The sequence below is a fragment of the Balaenoptera ricei genome, chromosome 2 (genome assembly GCF_028023285.1).
Source record: "Balaenoptera ricei isolate mBalRic1 chromosome 2, mBalRic1.hap2, whole genome shotgun sequence".
NCBI lineage: Eukaryota > Metazoa > Chordata > Mammalia > Artiodactyla > Balaenopteridae > Balaenoptera > Balaenoptera ricei.
The window spans coordinates 360,534-379,651 of NC_082640.1; positions in this window are offsets into that span (position 1 = coordinate 360,534).

Sequence of the window (19,118 nt, forward strand, 5' to 3'; positions counted from 1 at the left end):
GGGAACTTATATTGTTTCCATTTTGGCCTTTGCAGATGATGCTGCAATCAGTATCCTGGTACACATATCGTTTTGTTTCTATGGGATAGATATTTAAGAGTTGGATCTATGGGCCAAAGAAAATGTATATATTTTCTAGTTTTGATAGATCTTATAAATTGCTTTCCAAAAATCTGTAACAATTTACATTTCTACTAGCAATATGTAAGGGTATTGTTTTTCCCCCTGCATTCCCCATGAGCAGTAGGAGGTGTTCACAAAATTTAATTTTTGCCACTTTGATGTACATTGGTTTGCATTTTCTGCAGAGCATTTTTTCATGTTTGTAGGCTATTTGGAGTTACTCTTTTTTGAAATGATTATTCATATCATTTGTCAGTTTTTCTGTTCAGGTTTTTTTCTGGTTTTATTATGTTATACGAGCTCTATAACCCATATATAGGTAAGTTTTAAGCATTTTTTTCTAACCCAATGTTTGTTTTTCAGTTTGTTTATGCTATGTTTTTTCTTACAATTTATTTTTTAATATTTTATACCTTTTGGGTTCCTCGACTCTTAGACTGTACATGCAATCTCCTTAACCTCTTATGAGACTTTTGTTTTACTTTTTTCTTTTTAAGTCCTTAATAACTTAGAATTCACTTTTGCTTACGACACAAAGTAGGGAGCCATCTTATTTTTCATATGGGTAGCCAGTTGTGTCAGTACTACACATTAAATAAACTTTCTTTTCCCCACTGAGCTGAAATACCAATTTTGCCCTAGATAAAATTCCCATAAGTACTGGAATCTACTTTGGCCTTCTATTTTGGGCTCTCTTCACCTTGGAAGGTTATGGATTTCAGTGTAATTGGTTTTCTCTAATCCCGTGTGTTTCATTTATGCTTTAAAAACATTCTTAGAAGGGTTCTGTGGGTTCCATCAGACTGTAGCAGAGGCCTGGCAAAACAAAGGTTTTGATGTTAGTGGCTCTATAATATGTTCAAGGCTGATAAGGAAGTCCTTTCTCACTCTTTTCAATTTGTTTTTTTTTTTTAACATATGATTCTTTCACTTTATCCTTTGCCCATTTTTCCTTTTTGTGGTTCCTTTTTTTAATAGAGGTCTTTATAAAATGTGATATGGATACTAGTCTTTTGTCACTAATATATATTGCTGAAGTCTTGTCACAATTAGTGGTTTGTCTTTAGAATTTGTTTGAAATAGTGCATAATTTAAAATTTTAAACTAAGAATTTAATCATTTTAGTCAGTTTGTAAAAACTAGAATTCTAATTGGAATCACCTGATAAATATTTCTATGTTAATTATGAGAAAACTGATAATTTAATGGTAAGACTTGCCATTAGGAAATGAGCTATCTTTCTGTCTATTCAGATTTTATACTGTTTTTATATTTATAGTTTTCTTTACATAGGTCCTGAACCTTCTTTTTCAAAACTATTCCTAAGAACTCGTGTGTGTGTGTGTGTGTGTGTGTGTGTGTGTGTGTGAATAGAGTTGGTCTTCTCATTTCAGAATCTATGAACATGTTGCTAATAAGGAAAAGCTGTTGACTTTTCTGTCTATCCAGCTGACTAATCAATTTGGTACTTTGGTTTAAAATAAGGTTTCTTGGGACTTCCCTGGTGGCGCAGTGGTTAAGAATCCGCCTGCCAGTGCAGGGGACATCGGTTTGAGCCCTGGTCCGGGAGGATCCCACATGCCATGGAGCAACTAAGCCCGTGAGCCACAACTACTGAGCCTGCGCTCTAGAGCCCACGAGCCACAACTACTGAAGCCCGCATGCCACAACTACTGACGCCCGTGTGCCTAGAGCCCATGCTCCACAACAAGAGAAGCCACTGCAATGAGAGAAGCCTGTGCACCACAAGGAAGAGTAGCTCCCATTCACTGCAACTAGAGAAAGCCCAGGCACAGCAACGAAGACCCAATGTAACCAAAAATTAATTAATTAATTAATTTAAAAAATAAAATAAGGTTTCTTTGTTTTCTAGGTAAAATAGAAAAAAATATAATTTGTAATTTTAATACATATATATTTATTTAGAGGAAATTACAGCCATCTGTTTTGTTTCTAATATCATTTTGAATCTGTTTTTGACAAAGTGTTTGGAGGGAGCCTCCCATTTCACAACTGCTGTTAAGGTCTGCGGCCTTCCAAAGAGGCAACTAGCATGCAGCTCCTCGACCAGCCCTCCCAGCCTCTCCAAGGCCAGGGGTCTTCTTAGAATTCCACAGGCCGAGCTTTCCCTAGGATCCACCGCTTTCTGCTTTTTTCATATGTAGTCATAGTGAGACTTGGCTATTGTTTCTGTTGGTGCTAACTTCATGTTTTGCAAGATTCATAAAATTGAGGATTCTATCTTTTTCTACATGCTGGAATACTTAATTTTAAAAATGGGGGGCTTCCCTGGTGGCACAGTGGTTGAGTCTGCCTGCTGGTGCAGGGGACACGGGTTCGAGCCCTGGTCTGGGAAGATCCCACATGCCGCAGAGCAACTGGGCCCGTGAGCCACAACTACTGAGCCTGCGCGTCTGGAGCCTGTGCTCCACAACAAGAGAGGCCGCGACAGTGAGAGGCCCGCGCACCGCGATGAAGAGTGGCCCCCACTTGCCGCAACTAGAGAGAGCCCTAGCACAGAAACGAAGACCCAACATAACAATCAATCAATCAATCAATAAATAAACCTTTAAAAAAAAATGGGTATTGCCTGTTTGTTGTAGGTTTCCTAGACTTGGTTCTCAGCTTCTTCAAATTGAAAACGGGATAATAATAGTCTCAACACTTCGTAGGGTTGTTTTGGGCATTAAATGAGTTAGGGAGTATAAAGCTTGACAGAGTACACTTCAATAAGCTTAGCTATTACGAGCATATCGTGATCATTGGTCTTCTTAGTTTTACTATTCTTAAGTCAGTTTTTATAATTCACATAGAGAAAACAGTGGGCTTTTTTTTCTTTTGAGATTTAAATTTTTCTGGAACAAAATTGGGTATACTCATTTGAAAATTACTTTTCTAAGGTTATAGTTTCTCATTCCATACGTGAATTTTCCTTTTTTCTTCTGCAAGCAGTTTGTCTCTTTGGTCTTTTCAACAGGCAAAAACTAGCATAGAAGAGTGAACTGGAAATAAATGATACAGTGATTTCTAAGGAGAGCCAATAAGTGCAAATGAGGCGCGTGTTGAGGATGCTGCCAGGTTCCCTGCATTGTGAAGACCTAGATGTTGACAGCCAACCCCACGTCAGGCTCTAAGGCATCCTGTGTGTCCCAGCCTCTGAAGTCTGCACCTGCCACCGTGTCAGGAAATAGGACAGGCTCCTGGCCACGAGGCAGTTGTCCTTTTGAGATTCATGTACCTTTAGCCATATTTCCTTCACTAGGAATTTTAAGCTACTTAAATATTCCTGTGTGTCACACTCATACCACCTTTTTTAGGTTAAAAACACAAGCAACATCTAAGTTTTCTCTAAAACAACACTAATAACTCTTGCAGTGCTGGATAGAGAGCATAACCAGGTACATTAATAAACATGTCTGTTTACACGTACCTCTTGCACAGTTCACTTTTCATTAATAGAAATACGAATAAATCACTCTTTACAAAATGACTTCAGAGTTATAATACCAGTAGAACTACCAAGCATGAACCTGCTAAGAAAATGTCAAAATTCACTTGCATTCTTTTTAACCTTAAGGTGTTTATCTCACTATGGATGTACAGTCAAGTGTTCAAATTACTTGAATACATATTTTTATATGTGGTCTTATTATCTATTTGATATAAGTTCATTTGTTCCTGCATATATTCAATTTTAGGGTTACTTTTTTCATCCCTTTTAATTTATTTAATCTTGAATAATTAAAACATTTCACATGGCTCAAAAGTCAATACCATATAAAAAGCTAAATCAGACAAGTCACGTTCCCAAACCTATTGACCCCACTGTGATCTTGCCCTCCCCATATGTAGTTGTTATCAATAGGTTCTGGTTTATTCCTCCTATGTTTGTTTTTGCAAAAATTATGCAATAGTCTTTTTTTCCATTTCTTATACAAAAGGTAGCATGCTGTAGACACTCTTGAATCTTACTTTTTTACTTAACAGTGTAACCTGAAAAATCACTCCATGTATCCTCAGTTCATAGCGTTCTTCCTCTTTCTTTTTTTTATGGTTGCAAGTCCTCCATTGTCCTGGGTTGCACAGTTTATTCAACTAGTTGCCTGTGAATGGGCAGTGAATAACCGTATGTGTTGTTTCGTATCTGTGGAGGATAAGTTCCTAGGGCAATTTAAAAAATCTTTATTGAAGTATATTTTACATTAAATAAGTTCACCCATTTTAGGAATGTAATTTGATGGGTTTTAATAAATACATACACTTATGAAACCGCTATCACAAGATCTGGAACCTTCCTAGTACCAGGACATCCAAAAGTTCCCTTGGGTACAATGTTTGGTCCCCTTCTTCCTCCCATCTCCACTATGCCTGACACTGCCTGGGGCTTCCTCTGTGACCCCAGGCAGAATGGCTCTGGCCTCTATTGTATTCTCCACCTGCGAATTCTAGACAGTTTCTCCTCTTTTATCCAATAGAGCCAGCCATCTTTTCTCCATTTTGCATAAATCTAGAATCATATTATAATGTTCTTCACTGCCTTCACTAAGAAGATTTGTTCTTCAATTTCTTTAATATATTTTTAACATGTTTTTGGGAGGACATACAAACAAACTCACGTGCTTGGGTGTACCCTCCTAAGCTGGAGCCATCTTTTTTTTAATTGAAGCATAGTTACTGTACATTATTATATAAGTTACAGTTGTACAACATAGTTATTCACAATTTTTAAAGGTTATACTCCATATATAATTATTATAAAATACTGGCTATATTCCCCACATTGTATAGTATATCCTCATAGCTTATTTTATACCTAATAGTATGTACCTTGTAATCCCCTACCCTGATACTGCCCCCCCCCCCGCTTTTCTCTCCCCACTGGTAACCACTAGTCTGCTCTGTATATCTATCTGTGAGTCTGCTGCTTTTTTGTTATATTCACTAGTTGTATTATTTAGATTCCACATATAAATGAACAGCCATTGTTAACGAGCGAGGTCAACAAGAAATTGTTGATGGGGGGAAAATGTCGAACCAAAGGATGGGTGTTCCCAATAGGGTCAAATATTTTGGAATGGATATATCAAGGCAAGTGAGCTAGAAAGACAGGCAATAGTGGAGAGATGCTTGATAATGAGATTCTGGGAGTAGATCACAGTTACAAACATGTATGAGTGCCTGATGTGGGGTGAAGAGGCCAAAGTACTAGACGGGTCATGGATGTTTCTTCAATCAATAGATACACAGTTGAATTAGTTCTAGGTTCTATTCTGTTCCACAAAGGTAGTCCTCTGCCAGATCATAATGATTTGATTTGCAACATATTTATAAATCAAGTTTTCCCCCTCGCAATTTTTTTTTAACATCTTATCTCGGCAATCATTTTATCCAGTTACAAAATAAAGTTCTTTGGAATTCTGACAGGAGCCTCATTATATTTATATATTAACTTACAAGCTGACATTTTAAAAAGTCTTCCAATCCAGAAACATGGCATATCTTTCCATTTACTGAGTTCTTGCTTTATGTCTTTCAATAAAATTTTAGAATCGCCTTCATATACACCCCCTAGCTATATTTGTTAATATATTCCTAGGCATTTTATTGTTACTATAGTGTATCATGGTTTTTTTTCTTATTTCTTTTTCTCTGTAATAAAGAAAAATTAGTTTATATATTTCTTATAAACATCATCTTAATGAGTTTATTAATACTAATCTCTTTAGTGTTTCTTATTATCTAGGTTCATAATAATATGTGTGAGTAAAGATAATTTTATCTGATCCTGATTTTATGGCAATAGTTCCAGTATTTTGCTTTTTAATGTACTATTTGCTTTTTTCTTTATTTCAATAAATAGCCTAATTAGAATATTGGTTTACATTCATACTTTTAATATTTGAATTCAGTCTTATTAAGAATGGCAGCTGAATTTTTTCAATTTTTTTTTTTTTGCCACCTATTGATACAAGCAAATGGTTTCATTGTTTTGTTTAATGTAGGAATCATGTTGAAGATTTCCTGTTGCAAAACCATCCTTACATACTAGGAATATATCTTACTTGTCTGAATTGTATTTTTTAAAAATATTCTACTGGCTTCAACTTGCTCACATGTTTCTAACTCTTGCATCTATAAGCTATCTGAAGACGTCAAGGGAATCTTGTAAATTGATCGGTCCTCAGCACCAAGAAAAGGGCAGCTCATGCATACAATTGTGTTTCCCCCCTCCACCCTGTAGACTTCTGGCGTCTTTTATAGGAGTGAATTCAGTGAGCACAAGCTGTGTGGCCATCCAGGGAGGCCCTAGCTAGAAAAGTGGCCTATAGTAGATGAGTTTACCATAAATTTTCAAATTTATTACCATATATAAATAGACGAATATATAAAGTCTCCTAACTTCTTCTGTAGTTCGGGTTTTACCTTGTTTCTTACCCCCTAACTATGTATTTTCATTTTCTCTCTTGTATGGTCATACTTGTTGGGGTTTAATGTGTTTTATTTGTATTTTCAAAGAACAAGATTTTATTTTATCAATATTTTTAATTCTACTTAAAAATTTTATCCTTTATTTAAAAAAAAACTTTTTATTTTGGCATAATTATAGATTTGCAAGAAGTTGCAAAGATAGCACAGAGAGGTCCCATGCACCCTTCACCCAGTTTCCCCCAGTGGTTACATCCTACATGACTATAATATAATATCAAAACCAGGTGATTGACGTTGGTCCAATAGGTGGGTGTATTTCTACATTTTATCACATATGTAGATTAGTGTAACCTCCACCATATTCATGATACAGAACAGTTCCATCACACAAAGCTCTCTCCTGTTCTATCCTCTTATAGTCATGCCTCCCTTTTCCCCCATCATCCCTAACACCCAGCAACCAGTGTGTTCTCCACTATATAATTTTGTCATTTCGAGAATGCTCCTGGGTGAGCCAAGAAGTTCGTTTGGTTTTCCGTACGATGGCTCTAGTAGTACTTGGCTGTCTTTAACTTCATTCGAAACAATTTTGTTAGATTGCATTGTGACAGCTGTCATATCAGCGTGCATTAAAAAAAAAAAATTAAAATTGGTGAATTTTTGTGTAGCAATTTTAATATTGAAGATGCAAGAAAAAAGCAACATTTTTGGCATATTATGCTTTATTATTTCAAGAAAGGTAAAAACCCAACTGAAACACACAAAAAAAGATTTGTGCAATGTATGAAGAAGGTGGTGTGACTGATCAAACAGGTCAAAAGTGGTTTGCGAAGTTTCGCACTGGAGATTTCTCACTGGAGGATGTTCCATGGTTGGGTAGACCAGTTGAAGTTGGCAGCGATCAAATCGAGATGTTAACTGAGAACGATCAATGTTATACCACACAGGAGATAGCCAACATACTCAAAATATCCAAATCAAGCACTGAAAATCATTTGCACCAGCTTGGTTATGTTAATCACTTTGATGTTTGGGTTCCACATAAATTAAGCGAAAAAAACCTTCTTGATCATATTTCCGCATGGAATTCTCTACTTAAACGTAACGAAAATGTTCCCTTTTTAAAACAAATTATGACAGGTGATGAAAAGTGGTTACTGTACAATAATGTGGAACGGAAGAGATCGTGGGGCAAGTGAAATGAACCACCACCAACCACACCAAAGGCCGGTCTTCATCCAAAGAAGGTGATGCTGTGTATATGGTGGGATTGGAGGGGAGTCCTCTATCATGAGCTCCTTCCGGAAAACCAAACAATTCATTCCAACAAGTACTGCTCCCAATTAGACCAACTGAAAGTGGCACTCGATGGAAAGTGTCCAGAATTAGTCAACAGAAAATGTATAATCTTCCATCAGGATAACATAAGACCACATGTTTCTTTGACGACCAGGCAAAAACTGCTACAGCTTAGCTGAGAAGTTCTGATTCATCTGCTGTATTCACCAGACACTGCACCTTTGGATTTCCATTTATTCTTTACAAAATTCTTTACAAAATTCTCTTAATGGAAAAACTTTTAATTCCCTGGAAGACTGTAAAAGGCACCTGGAAGAGTTCTTCGCTCAAAAAGATAAAAAGTTTTGGGAAGATGGAATTATGAAGTTGCCTGAGAAATGGCAGAAGGTAGTGGAACAAAAGGGTGAATACATTGGTCAATAAAGTTCTTGGTGAAAATGAAAAATGTGTCTTTTATTTATTTTTTTTTAAAAATTGAACCATCTTTTTCCCTTTATTTATTTATTTTATTTACTATTTTATGGCTGTGTTGGGTCTTCGTTTCTGTGCCAGGGCTTTCTTTAGTTGCGGCAAGTGGGGGCCACTCTTCATCGCGGTGCGCGGGCCTCTCACTATCGCGGCCTCTCCTGTTGTGGAGCACAGGCTCCAGACGCACAGGCTCAGTAGTTGTGGCTCACGGACCCAGTTGCTCCGTGGCACGTGGGATCTTCCCAGACCAGGGCTCGAACCCGCGTCCCCTGCATTAGCAGGCAGATTCTCAACCACTGCGCCACCAGGGAAGCCCCCCCGTGTCTTTTATTTTTACTTTAAAACTGAAGGAACTTTTTGGCCAACCCAATATATAACTAGAATCATACAGTATGTGACCTTTTAAGATTAGCTTTTTCTCACTCAGCACAATGCCCTTCAGATGCATCCAAGTTGTCGCATGTATCAACAGTTTTTATTTTTATTGCTAAGTAGTAATTAATAATATGGCTGTACACGGTTCATTTACTCATTCACCTATTATAGGGCATTTTAATTGTCCAATTCGGGGCTATTACAAGTAAAGCTGCTATGAAAAATTTGTGTGATGCCCAGAAGGGCTGGGCATCATCAAGGATGATGACCCAGAGCCCCAAGGAGTGTAGGGGGCTGGGTCATCATCCTTGATTCTTAATTCTCTGGCTTTCTTTTGATTGATTATAATTTTATAAAGTGTTCTTTAGTTGCACACTTATTTATTGTCAGTCTTTTTTAGTAATAGAAACATTTAAACATTCTCCACTGTATATAGTTTAGCTATGTTCCAGATATTTTGATACCAAGTATTCTTTTATTTGTAATGTATTTTAATTATATGTTTGAGTAGGAAACTATTCAGAGTGTCTTAATTTCATATTGTAAGGACATTGTTTTTTTCTCTTTAGGTTATTTTTTCTTCTTGTAAACTTCTAGTTTACAATTCAGTTACGGTTAGAGAATGTGGAACATAAAATCTCTGTACTTTTGGGGATTCTTTAAGGTTTTCTTGGTGGCCAAGAATTTTATTTTTATTACTGTTTGGTTTTTTCATATTTTATCATTACTTATTTTAGATTTGCAGTCGTATAGCCCAGGGCAACCAAGGGCAAGAGCAGTTTACCTGGCACACTGTTGCAGTGTGTGGGGTTGCTGAGTTCAGAGCCTTTAAATTTCCCAAGTAGAGGAGAGCTGTGATGTGAATGAAAAGGACTAGTACGCAAGTTGCGGAAGATGGCACCAAGAAGAGAGATCATTACAGAAAGAAAAAACAAACGCTATTATTTACCATCTCCTAGGGGCCAGTTCCTGTGCTTGGCTTTCACTCATTAATCATTAAACTTCAAATGCATTCACCACACTGTACTGCATGGAATACACTATGTAAAGACACATGTGTTAACAATATCTCTAAGAGTGGTAGAAAAAAATTATTAAATTGTCACAACAATCCAGTGAGCAGGTGTGACAGTTTTTATTTTATAGAGAAGGAAATAGAAACTCAGAAAAATTAAGTAACTTTTCCAAGGTCACACAGCTAATAAATAATAGAGTTGGAATTTTGATTCATTTTTTAAAATGCTTCATGGATATTAGAAATTTAATACACATCATTTATAGAGAACAAAGTTTTATACAGATATATCTACTAAGTAAAATATGTATCTTTCACATCTTCTATAACATTGTTATTTTGTGTATTTGAGCTGTCAAATTCTGAAAGAGTTAAAGGATATTATCATGATAGATGATTTTATCAAGTTCCTGTAGAGCTACATGTTTTAGCTTTATGTTATTTAGTCCATAAGGAAACAGAATGTACATATTCTTTATGCTTGTATCTTTTATCATTACATAAACGCCCCCTTTGTCTTGTGTAATTCATTTGGACCTTGAATTTTGCTTAATCTAATAATATTGCAACCATGTACTCTTTTGTTTTTATTTCATTAATTTTTTCATGTTTATAAGAGAATATGGGTAATGTATATATGTTATAAAGAATAATATGACAAACACCCATTGAAGTCCTACTGTGTGTGTGTGTATAAAATTTATTTTTGGAGATTTCTTCAATTTCTATACTTGGAGATAAAATCAAAAATAGACTTTTTCCTTTAGATTTTCTCTTCCAACTTTGGAAAAATTTGAAGAATGTGCACAATACAGGAATTCAGATTTGTTTTAAAACTATGTTAATGTCTAAGCGCAAGCTCAAAAGAGTACAGCGCTGGAGTGGGGTCAAAAGTAGGTGAACAAAGTTAGAAAAGCCTTACTTTTTACACAAATTTGATCGAGAAGAGTTCCTTATTGAAGCATTCAAAGAGGATATGGAAATACCAAAATTCACTTAGTTTCTAAGTGATTAAGATGCAACTATTGGAAATCCCATTTCAAGCTCCAGTGATAAATATCATTTGTATAAATTACATGTTAGATTCGTCAATTAACTAGATGGGAGGAATCCTTTCACAATGTATATTTATATCAAATCATCATGATATACATTTTAAATGTCTTACAATATGTAACATATTTCCAGTAAAACTGGATAAAAAGAGCTTTTCTTTTTTTCAAGAATGAGTCTTATAAAGGATAAGTATTAGGTTAGTATTTGAAAACAGAGACTGAAGTAAATTCAGTAGTTTCTAAAACTTTATCCTCTTTGAATTTAAATTTAAAAGAAAACCAATCTTATTTTGTGGATGGATGGAGAAATTTCTATCCACATGGCATCAAATGTTTTGAAAAACTTAGAAATGCAACCAAGGTACAAGTGCTAGTGGAAAAATTGATGGTTGTCATTGTGTAAACCAGTGTTAATTTTCTAATTCACACAGAAGTATTTCAAATTGCCTACAACCTAGAACAAGACAGACAAGTTCCCTACTTTCCTGGAATTTATATTCTATTATAGTAGAACAAGACAGACAATTTAAAAATTAGATTTTGAGGTCATTTTTTCCCTTGATCAAAATGCACACTATAGCATATTATCCTCCCCTGCAGAAAAAGGCATGTTGCTTTGCTCTGCTACTAAGATATGAAAGTTCCTTGGAAGTGAATTTATTATTGTACTTTAGGTCTTGAGCTTGCCCATTTCTATTGCTAGGATCGCATGGCTTGAGATAAGACCTGAAATTGGTAAGGCAACAATACAAAAGATAAGAAGGAAAGATTTTTGATTTTTCGATCAGGATGTTGCAGGGAAGGTGGACATGGGGCAAGAAGACAACCTTCAGTTGTGCTGCTCTCTAAACTTTGAAATTTCACTGTTAGATTTGTAAACTGTGTGTTCAGGGCAGAATTGTAACCTGTCACATCAGACTGTTTCTCTCCACAGTCACGTGTGGGGCAAAGAGTTTGACATCTAAATCCAAGTAAAAACGTAAAGTGAAATTCTATATTTTATTGCTTTCATATGACTGTGCTATATAATACCAGGGTCATCAAAAATTAAATTAATTATTTTTAAAGGAAAATTATGTATCAAGAAGAGTGGGCATTTTCTATAGAAAATGTTTGTGCCTTTTTTTTTTTTTAATAGTCCAATAAAAGAGAAGAAGGCAGGATGTAAATGTGTGATTGCAGAATCAAGGCTTCTAAATGAGATCTTTCTGCTCTCCATGAGGGGGCAGCAGCTCTTCAGTTATCTGAGAATTTCTGCAGTGAAGGTCACCGTCAAAGCCTTGACACTGTCCAATTTTTTGAGAATTTTTACAGCCTGTGGGGTTTGTTTTTTTTTTTTTGGTTGCTGTTGTTTGTTTTTTGTTTTTGTTTTTTTGCCATCTTCCTCCTTTCTCTCTCTTTCTGTCTGTCACTGTCTCTTGTTTCTTTTCTTTTTTGGCAAAGTTCAGCCACAGATCACCTTTTTTTTATTAGATCTGAGCCTTTCTGTTCTGAAATGGCCTATTTATACTGAAGTCAACAGACAGACTTCACAACAGTGCTCAGGACCAAATTACAGCTCAGCACCCACAAGGGTTGATTTCGCCGGAGGCGGAGAAAATGGAAGCATAGTTGGTCTCGCAGTTTGGAAGAGGACTGCTTCCTTCTGTGGTATGCCTTCATCATTTTAAAGAGAAGTTTGGAGAATTGAATAGAGGCATTATAGATAAAATGAGGATGCCACAAATAGTTTGTGAAGCTGAGTTAATTTAAGGCTTTAAAATTATTTACTTTTATGTTTTTGATTTAAAATCAGTTTAGAGCTTAAAGATGAGATTATATTAGGCTTCTTTTTGTGAGGAGAGAGAACTGTTTTCTGGAAACACTCAGTTAAAATAAAGGATTTAAAATTGCACTTCATTTTCCACCAAACTTTTAAAACTAAATTGTTCGATGATTTTGACTCCAGTATATTGAATACATTTAATTCTCATAGGCTATTTTTCTCCAAATGTTTCAAATTATAAGACAATTCTGTCATTGTATTCTTCATCAGAGTCTGGCACTACCTCTCTTTCTCTGCTTACTTTGCTTAAATGGCACTGTTTCTGGACTGAGTAATAGCAGACATGCTTGATATAAATATATGTTTATAATGTTAGTCATTTTTAGAAGGTTCAGAAGTCTTCAGCTAATGTTCTTGATCACACTTGCTACTTTTAAGATGTTCGTTTTATTGATAATATGTCTACATTTTTATTGGTAATGTTTCTATTTAATTTTTGCTTCTGTATTAATTCTTCCCTCTACTTAAAGAAATCGACTTTTTTTTTTTTTATAGCAGTTTTAGGTTCACAGCAAAACTGAGCAAAAAGCAGAGTTCCCATATATCCCTGCCCTACATATGCACGGCTCCCCCCAGCTACCAGCATCCCACACTAGCTATTTTTCCAGCTATTTTTTGTTATTAATTTGTAGTTTAATTCCAATGTCATCTGAAAGCGTGTATGATTTCTATTCTTTCAAATATGTTATGGTGTGTTTTATAGCCTAGAAAGTGTTCCATCTTAGTGGAAGTTCCATGTGAGCTTGAGAAGAACGTGTGTTCTGCTGTTGTTGGATAAATTTGTCTATAGATGCCAGTTACACTGAGTTGATGGATGGTGCTGTTGAGTTCAACTATGCCTTATTGATTTTCTGCCTACTGGATCTGTCTATTTATGACACAGGGATGTTGAAATCTCTCACTATAATAGTGGATTCATCTATTTCTCCTTGCAGATCAGTTTTTGCCTTATGCATTCTGATGCTGTGTTGTTAGATGTGAACACATTAAGGATTATTATATCATCTTAGAGAATGGATCCCTTTATCTAATGACCCCATTTATCCTTGAGAAACTCCTTGCTGTGCAGTTTGCTCTGTCTGAAATTAATATAGCTACTCCTGCTTTCTCTTGATTAGTGTTAGCGTGGTATATCTCTCTCCATCCCTTTACTTTTAATCTATATGTGTCTTTGTATTTAAAGAGGGTTATTTGTTGTCAACATATAGTTTGGTCTTGTTTTTGATCCACTGGTAATCTGTGTAATCTAAATGTCAATTGGTACATTTAGACCATTGACATTCAAAGTGATTATTGATATAGTTTGATCAATATCTACCATATTTGTTACTGTTTTCTGTTTGTTGCCCTCGTTCTTTGTTCTTATTTTTGTCTCCCACTCTTTAACTGCCTTTTGTGGGTTTAATCAAGCATTTTATACGATTCCATTTTCTCTCCTTTCTTAGCATAGCAATTATACTTCTTTTTAAACTTTTTCTAGTGGTTGCAATATGCATTTACAACTAATCCAAGTCCACTTTTGAATACCCTTATACTGCTTCATGGGTAATACAAGTGCCTTATAAAACCAAAATATTCCTAATTCTTTCCTCTCATCCCTTTTATCACTGCTGTGATTCACTTCACTTATACATAAGCATACATAAACAAACACAAAAATACATTGTTGCTATTATTATTTTGAACAAACTGTTATCTGTTAGAACAAATAAGAGTAAGAAAAATAAAAGCTTTTATTTAACCTTCACTTACTCATTCTCCAATGCTCTTCCTTTACGAAAATCTGAGTTTTTGACCTATATCATTTTCCTTCTCTCTAAAGAACTTCTTTTAACATTTCTTGCAGGTCTACTGTCAATAAATTCCCTCAATTTTTGTTTGTCTGAGAAAGTCTTTCTCCCTCACTTTTGAAGGATAATTTTGCAGGATACAGAATTCTGGGTTGTTGGCTTCTTTTTTCTCTCAGCATTCTAAATATTTCACTCCACTCTCTTCTTGCTTGCATGGTTTCTGCAGAAAAATTTGATATAATTCATATCTTTGTTCCTTTATAGGTAAGATTTTTTCCTGAAGGTTTCTTTCACTATTTTTTCTTTATCTTTGATTTTCTGCCTTTTGAAAATGATATGCCTAAGTGTAGGGTTTTGGGTTTTTGTTTGTTTGCTTTGTTTTTGTTTTTGCATTTATTCTGCTTGGTGTTCCCAGCTCCCTGGTCTGTTGTTCGGTGTCTGACTTTAATTTGGGAAAAATTCTCAGTCACTACTGTTTCAAATATTTTTTGTGTACTTTTTCTATCTCTCTTCTTCTTCTAATATTTGTTATGTGTATGTTATACCTTTTGTATTTGTTCCACAGTGTTTGGATGTTCTGTTCCATTTTTTTTTCATTCTTTTTTTCTCTTTGCTTTTGGAAGTTTCTATTGACATATCCTCAAGCTCAGTGATTCTTCTCTCAGATATACCCAGTCTACTAATTAACACATCAAAGACATTATTCACTTCTGTTAGTGTTTTTGATCTCTACCTTTTTTGTTGTTTTAATTTTTATTTGATTAATTATAAAGGAAATTGAGCATCTTTTTTTCTAATTTTTTTCATTGTGGCAATATACACATAAAATTTACCATCTTAATCATTGTAAAGTGTACAGCTCAGTGATATTATATATATATTCATAATGTTGTGCAACTATCACCACTGTCCATCTCCATAACTCTTTTCATCTTGTAAAACTGAAATCCTACACCCAGTAAACAGTAACTCCCCATTTATTTCCCCCCAGTTCCTGGCAACCATCATTTCAACTTCTGTCTCTATGATTTTGCCTATCTTAAGTATTTCATGTAAGTGGAATCATACCATATTTGTCTTTTTGTGACTAGATATTTCACTTAGCATAATGTCCTTGAGGTTCATCCATACTGAAGAATATTGCAGAATTTCCTTCCTTTATAAGGCTGAATAATATTCCATTGTATGGTTATACCACATTATACTTATTCATTCACTGATGGACGCTTGTGTTGCTTCCAAGTTTTAGTTGTTGTGAATAATGCTGCTATTGACATGGCTGTACAAATATCTCTTCAAGACCATGCTTTCAACTATTTTGGGTATATGCCAAGAACTGAAATTGCTGAAAATGTGGCAATATTATTTTTAATTTTTTTGAAGAATTGCCATGTTGTTTTCCACAGTAGCTGTACCACTTTACATTCCCACTAGCAATGCACAAGTGTTCCAGTTTCCCCTTGCCTATTTTTGAACAAGGTTGTTTGTTTTCATGTTGTTAAATTTTATGTTGTTGTACTCTATATTTTGGGTATTAATACCTTATCAGATATATGATTTGCAAATACTTTCTCCCTTTCCGTAGGGTACCTTTGTACTCTGTTGATATTGTCTTTTGATGTACAAAATTTTTTATTTTTCATGAAATCCAATTAAAATTTTTATTCTGTTTTCCATGCCTTCGATGTCATATCCAAGAAATCATTGCCAAATCCAATTTGTGAAGATTTTGCCCTATGCTTGTTTCTAAGAGTTTTATAGTATTAGGTCTTACATTTATGCCTTTGCTCCATTTTGAGTTTATTTTTGTGTATGATGTTAGGTAAGGATCCATCTTCATTCTTTTGTATGTGGATATCCAGTTTTCCCAGCACCATTTATTGATAACACTATCCTTTCCCCATTGAATGGTCTTGGCAGCCATGTCAAAAATAATTTGATCATATATACAAGGGTTTATTTCTATCTATTCTATTCCATTGGTCTGTATGTCTGTCTTTGTGCCAGTACCACACTGTTTTGATTACTGTAACTTTGTAGTAAGTTTTGAAATCAGGAATTGTTAGTTCCAAAGCTTTGTTCTTCTTATAAAAAGTTGTTTTGAAAAAAAAAAAAAGTTGTTTTGGCTATGTAAGTTCACTTGAGAGTCCATAGAAATTTTAGAATGAGTTTTTCTATTTCTGCAAATAATGATGTTGGGATTTTGATAAGGATCGCACTGAATCTGTAGATTGCATTGAGTAGTATTGACATCTTAACAATATTAAGTTTTCCAATCAGTATATATGGAATGTGTTTCCATTTATTTATATCTTTAACATTTTTCAGCAACGTTTTGTAGTTTTCATTGTACAAGTCTTTTACCTTCTTGGTTAACTTAATTTCTAAGTATTTTATTCTTTTTGACGCTGTTGTAAATGGAACTGTTTTTATAATTTCTTTTTCAGATTGTTCACTGCTAGTGTATGGAAATGCAACTGCTTTTTTTGTATTGATCTTATATCCTGTTGCTTGCTGAATTCATTGATTAGTTCTAACAGCATGCGTGTGTGTGTGTGTGTGTGTGTGTGTAATCTTTAGGGTTTTCTACATAGATCATATCATAAGTGAACAGAGATAATTTTACTTCTTCTTTTCCAATTTGGAATTTCTCTGGCTAGAGCTTACAACTATGTAGAACAGAAATGGTGAAAATGGGCATTCTTGCCTTGTTCCTGATTTTAGAGGAAAAGCTTTTATTGAGTGTGATGTTCACTCTTGAGTTTTTCACATATGGCTTTTGTTATGTTGAGATAATTTCCTTCTATTCCTACTTTGTTGAGTGTTGTGTTTGTTTTAATCATGAAAGGGTGTTGAATTTTGTCAAATACCTTTTCTGCATCAGTTGAGATAATCATGTTCGTTTTGTCCTGCATTCTGTAAATGTGCTGTATTATATTGATCAAATTTTGTATGTCAAACCACCCTTATATTCCTCTCTCTGTCTCTCCCTATTCCACAGAAGGCACTTCTCTTATTTGTATCTTTTAAAAATATGTTTTCTGCTTTGATTATGTTTTGGCTGACATTAATATTGCCAAAGTGCTACCATTTACTTGGTTTATCTGTTTCTACCCCATTATTTTCCATTTTTGTGTCATTTTGATTTATGTGTGTATTCTGTAAACAGTGTACAGCTAAATTTCATTTCTGTTTTTGTTTTTAGGTCAGTCTAAGAATCTCTGTCTCCTGACCACACACACACACACACACACACACACACACACACACACACACTGGATTTAACCCATTTATTTTTACTGCATTAATTGAAATATTTAGTATTATACTTCTTACCTTGGTGTATGTTTCCCATTTATTTTACTTTTATTTTAACCTATTAAGTGTTCTTGTTTCTTTTCCTGTTTCCTTTCCTCCTTCTCCCCCATCCCTTCATCCCTTCTATCCTTCCTTTTTCAATATTTTTGTGGTTTGAAAGTTATACATCTTATTATTATTCTCCAAATTGGTAACTTTGTGTTTTTTCTATCAACATTGACAATCCATCTTTTTTACCTGCCTCTCTCAGAAGCTGAACAGTCAGTGGTTTGGCACTTTCAATCCCTCTTTTTGTCTGCTAATTGCATTGACTTTCTGAAAAGCATGTGGCATCGGTATTTGCAGATTTTTATTATTTTAAAACCATGATTCCTCTACTTTTAGAGTAATGGTTTCTTAAGTCATATTATGCTTCAAAGCCATATAGAAGTAAAATGTCATGATCTTACTGGTTTCACTACTTTCCATTATTTCTTGAATTCCATGATGGCTTTTTTCCAACTTTGTTGTTATTTTTTTTAAGATTTTTTTTTAAGATTATTTATTATTTATTTATTTTTGGCTGTGTCAGGTCTTAGTTGCGACGTGCAGGATCTTTGTTGCGGCGAGCAGGCTCTGGGGTGCGTGGGCTCTGTAGTTTGTGGCACACAGCCTCTCTAGTAGAGACACGCAAGCTCAGTAGTTGTGGTGCATGGGCTAAGTTGCCGCACGGCATGTGGAATCTTAGTTCCCTGACCAGGAATCGAACCCACGTCCCTCGAATTGTAAGGAGGATTCTTTTCCACTGGACCACCAAGGAAGTCCCTGTTGCTGTTATTTAGTGAAGTACATCATCTAGTAATTCCTTAGGAATGGGTTCTGTGAGAAGTAAACTTTCTACAGAATCTTTGTAATTTGAAAATATTTTTTGTGCCTTCAAAATTATATGATGGTTTGGTTCTGTATTTGAATCCTAAGTTTAAAATTATTTTGCTATGGAGATAATATATTCCTCTATGGATAGCTTGCAGATGTGAAGTCATATGCTAGCCTACTTAAAATATTTGTAGGTAGCCTATTTTGCACTTTGCTCTTCTTCCCTCTCTGTCTCCCTCCCTCCTCCCTCCCTCCCTCCCTCCCTTCTTTCCTTCCTTCCTTCCCTCTCTCCATTTCTTCCTTCTTTCATTCCTCCTTACCTCTCTCGCTCTCCCCCTTTCTTCCTTCATTTCTTCTTTGGCACCTAAATAGCTCTATCCTTATCAAAAATCTCAGTTAGATGTATCTGGTATGACTTTCCCCCACAAGTCCTGCTAGACTTTCCGTGGACTCTTGTATCTGTTTTCCTTGCCTCTTTTTCTCACAATTCATTACTCTTTATTTTGCACTCTATTCCAGAAGAATACCTCAGCTTGCATTTCCAGGTTGCCAATTTAATCTTCACT